The 12,339-nt window shown below is 42.1% G+C and overlaps 1 long non-coding RNA gene across 1 annotated transcript in view; it reads left to right on the forward strand.

Annotated features, from left to right (window-relative positions):
• LOC132473285 (uncharacterized) overlaps positions 1-12,062 on the forward strand; it is an 85,860-nt gene extending 73,798 nt beyond the window's left edge. Inside the window, exon 2 of the long non-coding RNA XR_009529305.1 lies at positions 11,930-12,062. This is a non-coding gene — a long non-coding RNA (uncharacterized LOC132473285). The remainder of the gene's footprint in view (positions 1-11,929) is intronic.
• The last annotated feature ends 277 nt before the right edge of the window (positions 12,063-12,339 follow it).

A 12,339-nucleotide genomic window follows, 5' to 3' on the forward strand; every position in this document is an offset into this window, starting at 1 on the left:
AGCAACAACATATTATGTGAAAAAGCATCCTTTCCGATTTCTTTTAATCTTTTAACAATGTTATACAGTCTATTTTAGATGAAACGTTGATTGCTAAAGTTTCCTGATGTTATTGTTTTTGTTTTGTGCAAACTTAGGGTGCACTCACACTAGGCCATCTGGCCGTGGCCGTTTTCACACCTAACCGTGCTCAAATCTGCTAGTGTGAGTTTGGCCAGTCTGGCCAGGCCAGGCCAACTTGGCCACTTGGGCAAGGTGTGCTGCTACGGTACGGGCCGCCGCGGTACAGATGCTAATGAGCCGATACGCGCACACGTACGGCTACGCAATCTGAGCTGGATGACGTATAGTCCATGCAACGACCATGGACATAATAAAGGCGACGAGCCTTCTTTCCCATTTAACGGTGAACATGGCGTCAAGCGATGTTTACGCTTGTTTGCGTACTCGAAAAAATCAGCAGTGAGAGTGGTCTCTATCTGAGAACGGCTCCAAATAAGCAACAGACTCAGCAAAGTGTGAACTGTGTTCTCTGTGTTGTTGTCCATTGTTGTTCAACTCTGACTGGCGGCAGACTTTATTATGGTCCATGCAGCGGACGCTTGGTGATGACGTGTTACTTACGACGTGATGACGTATGTACAAGAGCCTACCGTGGCCAGGCCACAGTTGCGACGGCCAACGGCCACCGCCAGATGGCCTAGTGTGAGTGCAGGCCAGAGAACGATGGGGCCAGTTGCGCACGGTTAGGTGTGAAAACGGCCAACGGCCACGGCCAGATGGCCTAGTGTGAGTGCACCCTTAAAGCCCCTGTTCTCGAATGCTAACATGAAAATATATATATTGGAAATGCTTTATACAGGATCATAGCCAGACTGGTCTGCGCAGAGTGACAGAATGTGAACTAGTGAAATTACGATCTCATGAGACGACATAGCATTGAATTACAAAGACAAAGAGGACAAAGTGCATTTGAAGCAACATAGAAATGCTACAGCAGGGATGCGGGAAGTGGGGGTGCTTAGGGTGCTGCAGCACCCTCCCCTGGCGGCCCCTGGCTATAACTGCAAGTGAGAAAGTTTTCTGAACAAATCAATACTTTTTTTTTAGTATAATTTGATCATACAACATGATTTTTCACTAAATTATTGACATCCACTTTTTATGATATTTATCATATTATCATTTCATTTTATTTAGAACATTGTCTGTGTAGGCTGACGTAGGCTATGACGCACAACGCAGAACTGTTCATAGCTGAATATGGTACTATGCTGATTTCACATAACAGGGTATCTGCAGGTTTCAGCAAGTCAAATTTAAGACTTTTTAAGACCTTTTTAATACCACCTTGAATGAAATTTAAGACCTTAAACCCGCGATGGCGGGGGGGATCCCGCTGTATTACAACCCAAGCATAGCATGTGTGTCACTCAATGAGACTCATTCAATTTTACTTTCTGTCTGTTTATTGAACATAAAGTGATACTCCAGGGCTCCGGACAAACTTTTTCCTTGGGTGCACTGGTGCGCCTAAATTTTTAATTTGGGTGCACCAGCACGTATTTATGGTGCACCCAAGTTGTAAGTTGTTGAGAGGGGGGTGACAGCGTCTGGGCCCCCGGGCAGCTGCACCGGTTGCACCGTCGATATTTACGCCACTTCACTTATTCATAATATTTTCACCATTAAATAAATGCCTTCAGTAAGACCTGGGGGGTATACCACGAACCTCGTTGAACATACCCAGGCTTTCTTGGGAAAACCTGGCTCGACAGAGCCGCAACTCGCAATCACAGTTAAATGGTACCACAACGCTCACTTTAGATTCAATTAATTGAACCAGGTTTTCCGCTTTAGGTTCAATGCGCGTTCACATAAAAGGGGCGTTTCTCGCGTCATTTGAATCACCCTTATGCAAAATAAATCGCGCAAGAGCGTTGTATTTCATCCAAGTCGAGCAATGTATTATTATGAACTCCTACGAGGAATTCAAAGTTCAAATCACAGCCAAGGGGAACACGGTTGCCCATAATATGGCTAGGGTGGCGTGCTGGCAAAAATAGCCAACCGTGTTAATTCGTAAGTGAAAAGATTCTGCATATTGTCTACAAAATATTATGTATCATCATCCCTTTTACCCCCATATATGTGGGGCCCCATGAATTGCGAGCCCAAGTACCGGGAATGCACTCGATCTCCGACCCAATATCGGACGTGCACGTCAAGTTGCTTGCTTTTAGTGGCGTGGTTCAACGTCTCAAATATCAAAACAAAATCAGCCTTGTTGACGCTGCAGATTCGCTCGTTTCGGATGAAAGGCGCTGGTCCGAAGCGAGTTATATACGCCGTTTTGTCCCTTCCAGCAGTAAAGGTGCTCGCGATTTGAGAGTCAGGGAACATCAAACCGAAGAGATCTCCTATCCCCTCATTCGAGTTGTATGACTGGTGCTAGACCACTGTGTTTAGAATCCACAACACCTCCGCTTTCAGTGTTGGTGTCGCACCAAATGCTACCCTCAGGTCAGTGCTAGCAGCGCGGACCGTCTGCGGCGGTGGCGCCGGGGCAGAGATGCAAAACGTAGAAATGGCTGGGGTCTGTGTGTGGTTCCTGGCAGAGGTTTTATGTTTTTGGCTCTGCATATGGCTGACGACAGCCTTAATCCCCATGGTGCCGAGCTTGAATGTAGGCTACTTTTGCACGGAATGCATCTGGCCTGTTCTGGGTTGGCAACGGACGCTAGCCAACCTCGGAAACGGACGTCTTCCAGCCAACTGACGTTGAACTTGCATTTACCCATTGTTGCAGACTAGCTAGCAAGCGCGCAGACATCCGTTTATATATGCAGCTAGCAAGAAAGTAGCCCCTCGTACATCTCCTTCCCGAAAAGTCCCGCGAGAAAAATAAAAATTTAATTACCCTGCCCCGACAAATTTAAGACCTCCGAGTTATAAATTTAAGACCAGCATATGACATTTTAGACGAATTTAAGACTTTTTAAGGCCTTAAATTTAGAAAAATGAATTTAAGACTTTTTAAGACTTTTAAGACCTCCGCGGACACCCTGCATAAGCATGTTGGTGTTCAACATCTGTTGTAGTGCACAAAAAAACTCTAAAACGGGTGTAAAATGTTGCTGGCTAGATATTAATAGACACGTTGAATGTTATCGTTTTAATTCTGGAATCCCGCACGTAAACTGGTTGGCAAAAAAAGAGCAAAGACGGACGGTTCACTTGACGGAGAAACTGTCACTTTCCTCATATCCGACAACTCGTAACTCTGGATGAAAATGAAGGCTTTCTTTTATTGTCACTTTCCTTTGTAAACTGTGATGGAAAATCTACATGTTGTTACGTTTTTGGTCTATCTATGAACTTACTATTTTGTGTGATGCATATATTGCCTGCCTTCTCCTCTCCTTATGGGTCATCTAAAGTGTGAACCTTCTAGGGTCGTGTGATGCGTTTTATTGCCTGCCTCTTGCTATCTTTTCGTGTGTTGTAAATCAGCTTTCAAGCAATGCTTTGATGTATGGGCCTGTTCCTCGACCCCCTGGCTAGCGTCAAACGAAGCCAAAGGGTTACATGGCACGGCCGCCGACCCCTCAAATGGCATTGGGGGGGGGGCTTCAATAGAAAAGATTACCATCTGGTAAACAAAGGCTTTTGGTTTATTGGGGGACACACCCCCTCCAGAAGCCAACCGAAGTGAATAAGAACTCATTGATTCAAACACTCAGTGGACTTCTCCCCAGCGTACCTTCAGAGAATGAAGTAACACGCAAAGAGAAGCTCCCATCTGAGGCCTCAGATTATTGTAATGTTTGCCTGTTATGTTGTTTGTTGATGCATGTTGTGATGTATCTTTGTTCGTACTTTTATTACAAATATATATGATCATTAATTGTCAACAGTATTGTGTGCTTTTTTGCATCTAAATATCTCATCTGCTTAGACGCAATATCTGATAGAGAAATTGCCGCGACAAAACCTTTAGAAATAACCTCCTGAATCCTTGTTATAACGCTGCATAATCCCAGACCGCAACAGCTTGTCGGCATGTTGTTAGTGTGTGAAATTCAGCACAGTATCAGCCGAGTTGACTCTAATTTCCACATTGTTTACTTGTAACGTTTGTGAATAACAGTGGTTAGTTGGCAGAGTTAGTCTTTTTACACACCAGTAGAGTGTTTATCAGAGCGGAGCCCTGAATGTGACGTCACCCGTCATCTCGTCTCTGTAAACAATGGATGTTGCACAGCATTTATTATGACGTCATTATATAGACCAGGCATCTCCAAACGGCGGACCGCGCCCATGACCAATTTAAAAAAATAAGATAAGAATATCTTTTTTTTTTTTCTTTTCTTTATGCTTTCACTATACAAAGCATGATTATGTTAGCAAAATCATTTCTCACTGAAATACAAATTGAAAGGCAGAATAGTCTGTAGTACAGCATAAAAACAAAAAGCAATGATCTTCACAGAGCGAAGATCATGCACTCACCGAACTCCCCCCCCCTCCCTCCGTCTGTCACGGCATGTGCGTAATAGAGTCACTCAAAAAATAGCCAATCAAATTTTTTGTTTACCGGAAGAGCGATTTGGAATGAGAAAATAGCTTGCTTGAAAATAAGGAAAGTTGACCCCGAAAACAGACATTTTAAAGATGAATGGACTGACCAATACTTGTTCATTCTCCCGCAAGGCAGTGCAAAACTTTTGTTGTGTCTTTTATGTGTTGAAACCGTAGCGCTGATAAAAAGCGGGAACATTAAGCGGCATTACGAATCCAAACACAGATCCTTCGAGGAAAAGTATCCCCAGAAGTCAGCTGAGAGCTCAGTATGAGAGGTCTACGCGTGTCTTCACACACTCATTTACAGGCCAGCAACGTGCAAATGAATGCTCACTTAAGATTGCATGGATTATGGGGTAACATAAAAAAACTTTCAGTGACACGACTGTTGTGAAGGAGTGCTTGAACGCCGCTGCCGAGACGTTACTTGAAGGTAAACAAAGGGATGAAATGTGTGAAAAAATAAAGCAAATCCCAATGTGAGCTGCAACGACAACCAGAAAATCCGAAATGTTATCAGATGACGCACTGTCACAGCTTCATGCGGCTGTTCAGAGTGCCCCATCCTTAGCCATTGATGAGTCTTCAGATGTAACGGATAATGCCCAGCTTTTGGTTTATGTGCGATTATTTCATCAAGACAAGAAAGAGATCTGTGAGGACCTGTTGGGTCCAACACCACTTGAGACACTGTTTTGCTTACTTGAAACGAAGGCCTAATGCTCTTTTTGTGTTTATTTGACATGTAGGCCTTATGCACTTTTTATGTTTACTTGAATTGCAGGCCTAATGTACCTGTTTTGTTTACTTGAAATGTTAATATGCGTTACTTTGTCTTACTAGTTTTTCATTGTTAAAAGTAAGCTATTTGGAAATTGAAAATAAATACATCTGAAATTATAAGGTAATATGCCATGTTGATTGTATTTGACAAAAGAAGGCTATTAGGACGTGGTAGGTTCGGACCTTTCTTGGAAAGAATTTTTAGTAACTGGACCTTGTTCAATTTTAATTGAAGACCCCTGATATAGACTCTCTCTCAGCCCCCCCCCCCTCGGACTGACTTCCCGCGTCCCTGTGCTACAGCAACATGGGGGGTAACAAAATAATTGCAGGTTGGGTCATTGTTATCCTTATAGATAGATAGGTAGTATTGAAAATGGTTAGATAAGAAATCCAATTGGAAAGGTGCCTTGAATGGAGAGTTGTGTCACAGGGGAAAGGAATAATTTCTGATTGGTGTTGGGGGTCTGCTAGGAGTGGAGCTATGGCATATCATCAATGAGCAGTTCACAGACCCGTATTGTATTATATCTATAAAAATATAAATCAAAGACCAATATATATTTTTATGTTAATATATTGCCTATAAAGGTCTTTATTGTTAATATATTGATTATATTAGTTTATTCATATATTTTGTAGTATTTTTGCTTTATTGTTAATTTTGTAGAGTAGAGTCCCTCAGCAGGGGCCACAGTAGACTAGCACCTGATCGCGTAAATGAGGCTTTTTCCGTCCATTTCAAATTTTACCTCTTCTATTCAGACCAAGACAGCGAAAAGGCAGCTGTTAAATCTGCATTTCACTATCTAGAGGTGTTTGCTATGCATGTAGACACATTTTACAGAAAATATGCAGCACACATTGGACAAAACTCTACGAGATCCACAAATGCATATTGACTGGTTTGTGTGTAAAGTCCAATCCCTTTTGAATCTAATTTTAAACCTCCAACACGTAACCGAAACTACTGTATGGGTCTTGCCCATTAATGATAGACCTTTATCAATCGTGTTCAGTAGCAAGACACTGCAGTCAAGTAAAACAACTTTCCATGCACTTGTCTTTTCATCCGCCATTTATTAGAATCCCATTAAAACTCTGGTTCGGGCCATTAACTTATGAAAATAAAATATTTACATCCATGTCGAAATATTAGAATATTGTAGGATTCATTAAAATCACGAACATCTAAATATTTATTGAATGGGTAGCACACATTTGAATATATATAAGAATGTTCATGACAATCTTGTTATTAAAGCCCTGAAGACAACTCTGCAGACTCTTCACACTATGGGCCCTATTTTAACGGTCTGAAACGCAAGTGAGAAGCGCGAAGCGCATGTAGCTTTGTGGGCGGTTCTATGGCGATGTCGCTATTTCACCGGCGAAAAAATTATTCTTGCGCAAAAAAAAAAAAAAAATATATATATACCCTTACCCTAACCCTGAAAAGGATCAATCTATTACTGTAGCAACCACTCAAGCCAATAGAGGTTGTTAAGGGAAACCGTACATAGTACTTGAAGATGACCTTCTCTTATAGCGAATGGATCTGTCGGGATTCTTCCTATCCGTAGTGGATACATTGTAGATGGTTTTTGTTGTAGTGCAGCTGTATTTTAAACTGCACATCATCCTTCCCGGGGTGTCTGAACCGACCATATTGAGCATTGGCCCCTCTCGGCTGATGGCCAATGGAAACATGGCCACACGAAGCAACCATCAATTGGCCAAGACCATCCATGAAGAATTCTATAGAGAAAAAAACAAAACAACAATTATTGGATGTAAATGTGGCAGGGCGAGGGGAAAAGCGGGCGGGGAGCACGGCGGCGAGGTGACGTTAGGGACCACACCAAGCACAGCCCGTGTTCAGGAGGTTGCAGACAACGCCACCTTGGGACTTTCACCCAAAGATTTAATTTAAGACACGCAAGTAAGTTGACTCTAATGGCAGGAGACGTGGTTCATAGTTTTAACAATATATATTTTATTTAATTACTCCAATGGAATAAACACACAATAAACTGTTAAGGCGGAGAATGATGTGAATGGGGGGACTAGCGAAGGGAAGGGTCCAAATAATATAAATCACCCGGGTAAGTGATAATCACACACACAAACACAAATCCCAGGGAAGCACAGCACACAGGAAGAAAAGGGACACCGCCACCACCACAGACCTCTGTAAAGTAAAACAGACAAGAATCAAACACAATGAAACAAAACTAATGCGAAACCAAAACGGGGCAAACAATCAATCCAAACAAAATATCCTTCGCCCAAAAACAGAAAAGAAAGCAGATAAACAAACTATATTCAAAGCAAACCCAATGGCCAAGGCGGCACACTTATGGCAGTGAAAATGGCTGTAACGGTTTCCGGTCGTGGTAACACAACGCCAAATCCGTTGCAACGCTGTAGGCAACAGGCAACAAACAGCGCTATAAACAAGGACAGCAAACAAAGCTGTAAACACAACAGCGGACGGCGCTGTAATTGAAACCGCAGACGAAATATAAGACAAAGCAGCAGGGTTCAGCCGTTCAGGTTGCTCAGTAGCCGTCCCTCATCTAAAAACAGAATGTATAAAATTGGTAAAAATGTTTATTATTAAAATGACCGTATGGGCCCAATGCTGAATTAAAACACACTATACCTATTGACTCGATCGGCGGCACACTGACGATAACAGGGGGAGGAGCCTACAGCTACATGCGGTACCTACAACCGAAACATTGTTAGCGCTAATATTTAATCAGATTGTGCAGACCAAGAGGACACTTACCAACGCAGGCCAACGGGAGTAGCGCACGCTAATAGCGGGTCACAGCAGCTCAAGCGCTCTGCAGCAAAGCAAATGCACCCAAGAATCAACAACAACCTCAATAGGATCTCGGAAACAAAGCAGCAGCGTACCACCTTACCTGCCGCGAGACAACACTTCGGACCGGAAGTCATGCATGCAATAGTGGCGAAGTCACGCCCCTTCCGGTAGGGCTCATGGGACCTATGAGATCGAAAAATATGAATGGGTGTCAATGGAGAGAAAATAATTATTTTCTGGTCCCAGTCTTTATATGCCCTGGATTACACATATGTTGTTTGTGGATTTAAATGATAATTTTTCATGCAAAGAAAACTAAAAATGTTCGTGAAGAAGTTTGATAATTTTAGGTTTTATGTGAGGCCGCTTTGTGAACTACAGCTCTTCGCTGCTCTCGACGCATATGATATACGTCACCACACCCGCCCTTGGAACTCGGCACAGAGATGGCGATCTCTCTGCCCCACTTCACCGCTTTTTCCAAGGGGAGGATAAAAGCATCGAAAGAGGTGAAAACCATTTTAAGTCGGGGCACGTGCAGAGTTTCAGTTATGCCGATGGGAAGATTGTCGGTCTTCTCCACGCCAGTCGCAGGTAGCGTGACGTCACATACGAGCCGTGTAGTCTCTCTCGTTGTGTTTTCTCTACAGCCTTTATCTGAACAATTGCACAATAAACGGTCGAACTCTTTGCATGAAAAATTATCCTTTAAATCCACAAACAACATATGTGTAATCCAGGGCATATAAAGACCGGGACCAGAAAATAATTATTTTCTCTCCATTGACACCCATTCATATTTTTCGATCTCATAGGTCCCATGAGCCCTACCGGAAGGGGCGTGACTTCGCCACTCTATTGAGTGCAGAGAGAGAGAGCACCAGGGAGACCTGCCACCTTTATGTAGCGTTCCCCCTACCGGCTGCTATGCGCACTTCATTGAGTGTCTACTGCTACATAAAGGAGAATAATAAAGTAGCAGGAGCACTCCCGGTGTACATCCAAAACGTCTTGTACTCTTGGGGGAGCATATAACAGAAAACTAAAATAATAAACAGAAAAAGTGAGGTGATAATAATGAATCCAGGTCCAGGCAGGTCATATTTGGATAATATTGTGAATGGAGGAAAGTGATATGTGCCCCATTACGGAACTACAAGTCCTCGCACCAGTGACAATACGACAACTGGATGATTTCTCATTTTTATAGTGTTTTTCTGATGGTGGAAGAGCAGACAATTTTTATGGCATATTCAAAAAGGGAATATTTATAACTGACCTGCTGCCCATGTCACAATAGCTGCCAACACGAAGCACTGCTGTCCAATTCATCTGATACCTCAAAGCCAGAAACATGTAATTTATGCAAAATATTTTGCCTGCTGAATTGAAACAACATTTATTTTTAATTTATGCAAAAGTAGAAGGAGATTCAGCCTTGCTAATCTAGGAAAAACTTTAGTTGTTATGCTTGTTCCCATGTCGAAAAGCACAGGTTTGGATGGTTGCCGAATGGCGATTGGGAACAAAGCTTCATGATGCTCAAACGAAAAGTGAACTAATTAAAAACTTCCAGCCTAAATAAGATTTGACACACATTACATAATCCACTGTAATATTGGAAGGCTTTGAGTGCAAAATGAGAACATCACATTAACATTCTATTTTTAAACCTGGGCATCTGTTCAGTATTTATCTTTAAATTACATTATTTAACCCATGCATAACTTTAAAGTCATAGAGTACCCAGGTCTCCGTGGTACACAGGGATGGTGTAGGTGACATCCGCCAGTAGTTTGTCGAGTTCCTCTAAGCTGAGCGTCTCCAAGACCAGCCATTTCTTTCCAGCTATTGGTTTTTCAGAAATCATATTTCATACAAGTGACAAGTGGTTTAGTTACACATTGAAATGACGGAGTTCATGAATGACCTTCCACACTCTGTACGTCACTTGGGCTCCCTAGACAGAGGACACCTTTGGTGACCAGTAGTGATACCTTAAACACAAGGGGAAGTTTGTTGAGAGTGAGCGAGTTCTCAGCCGTGCTCAAATGAAAAAGGATTGTTTGAATATTCATACTTTTCACAACCTGTCTGTTGTCGTCCGTTTTCCTAACTGGCTCAATCAACTTTGTTCAATCAGACTGCCAAATATTTTTATTACTCGCTCAATGATTCAAAAAAATCCCACAACCTTTAAGAAGGCATGAGTTCAAATTTGACAACGACAAAGAGTCGACAACGTGACTAGAATGCGTCTCTGTTGCACGGTTGTGACTAAGTTCTGTCAGGGGCTGGAGTAGCCGAGGCGCCGGTTTCGCTTCATCCGGATGTCGAAAAAGCCTTGGAAATGGCCCAGTAGTAGAGACTAATTTAAGCATCGGTGAGAAAAAAGTTCCAGCTCACACAGCGTCTGAATATATCGCCTGAGTACTCTCTCAATGGCAGACAGGCCCACCGAGTCACCTACTGGTTAAGCATTGATAGGACACTCCTGTCCTCCACAAACTGAATTGGTTGTTTGCAGTCACCCATGTTGCGCAAACCTCAGAAGGAAGGCAGGAAGGGAAATGCAGAACGTCAAGCAGCAATACTCTGTTTATTCAAGCTTTATGGAATCAAAGGAAGGAAGAGTAAGAAAGGCAGAGATAGGCCTATAGTATATTGGAAAAGAACTGCATTTTTTGAAAGAAAAAAATTATTCAACACTGTCGTGGAAATATCAATCATAAGTATAAATATACAATCACATACAAATTATATTAACCTTGTTTATATAATTATTACATTAGAAGGAACTGTATTCATTCTCCCTGTATCTTAAAACACATCCCTTCCTCCACTGGAGCCAGCCAGTCTGGTATTGAAATCAGGCCAATCTACTGACTTCTTTGTTGTGTAAACTGCTTACAGCCATGTCTTACAGACCTGCAGACATGTCCAATATCCACCTATTATATTACAAATTTACTTGGCCTAAGGTCACTCCCACTCCCTACCCACAATGAAAACGTTTGCCTATAAGAATCTTGTTCACCTATTGTCTCTGCAAATGTGTTCTCGAACTTCTTGGTAACCTTTGCAGCCAGTACTTTTCCCATGATCATGCCTTAAGATTAAATCAAATATTTCGCTGTCCGACGTGTCCGTGAGAGAACTTTCTCTTCATCAAATGGCGTTGTAGGCAGGATCCCAATATGAGATCATCAGACTGGTAAGTTATGTTTTTTTTTAAATGACTATCTTGCCATTCTGACCCTCTGACGGGATCCGGAATTTGGAAAATAGATAAACACATGCAATTAGGATCTGACCCGGACCTTTGGAGGCGATTAGCACTAAAACTATTCCGCTAAAGAGGGGATAAGTGGACATAGTTGCCTGCCTCTGGTATGATGAATGTAAACTAGTGGTTTATTTTATATAAGGGTTAAGATAACGCCCTCGGGAAGACCGATCTAAAAGCATGAGGTTTCATTTAAATTCTTATTTAGGCGGAGGCTCTGTCTGATATTTTTTGCTAAAATATCCAAGAATTAGGAATCCCTACAAATTGATAATCCGTACTACGTAGGCATCAAGGATTGGCCGGTAGTAGACTGTTTGTTCCTACGAATGGAAAGCTTGTGCCTTGTGGATCAATAGCAAGATTTCGCACTGCAGACTCTCTCTTGTTATGTGACGTATGCAGGAGTGTTGGCGGAGGACGTTTTGATTATTCTCATTAAGGGTTATATATGGAGGTAGATTTGTGTCTTTATTATGCAATCAAAAATAATAGGTTTGAGAGCAAAACTTTCCACACTGCAATCAAAAAATAGGTTTGAAAGCAAAACTTTCCACACTGCAATCAAAAAATAGATTTGAGAGCAAAACTATCGACACTGCAATGAAAAAATGTTTTATTGTAAGATAAATTAATGTGACAAAAAAAATATTAATGGGAATCCAAAAGTTTTGTTTGCAAACCCAAAAGTTTTGTTTGCAAATCCAAAAGATTTGTTTGCGAATCAAAAAGCTTTGTTTGCGAATCCTAAAGTTTTGCTTGCGATTCCAAAAGCTTTGCTTGCTGTTGAGCTGAATCTCGTGGGCGGGACCTACACCGAAAGATGTCTCTCGTCTCTATTGGCCAGTCTCGA

Source organism: Gadus macrocephalus, chromosome 2 (genome assembly GCF_031168955.1).
Source record: "Gadus macrocephalus chromosome 2, ASM3116895v1".
NCBI lineage: Eukaryota > Metazoa > Chordata > Actinopteri > Gadiformes > Gadidae > Gadus > Gadus macrocephalus.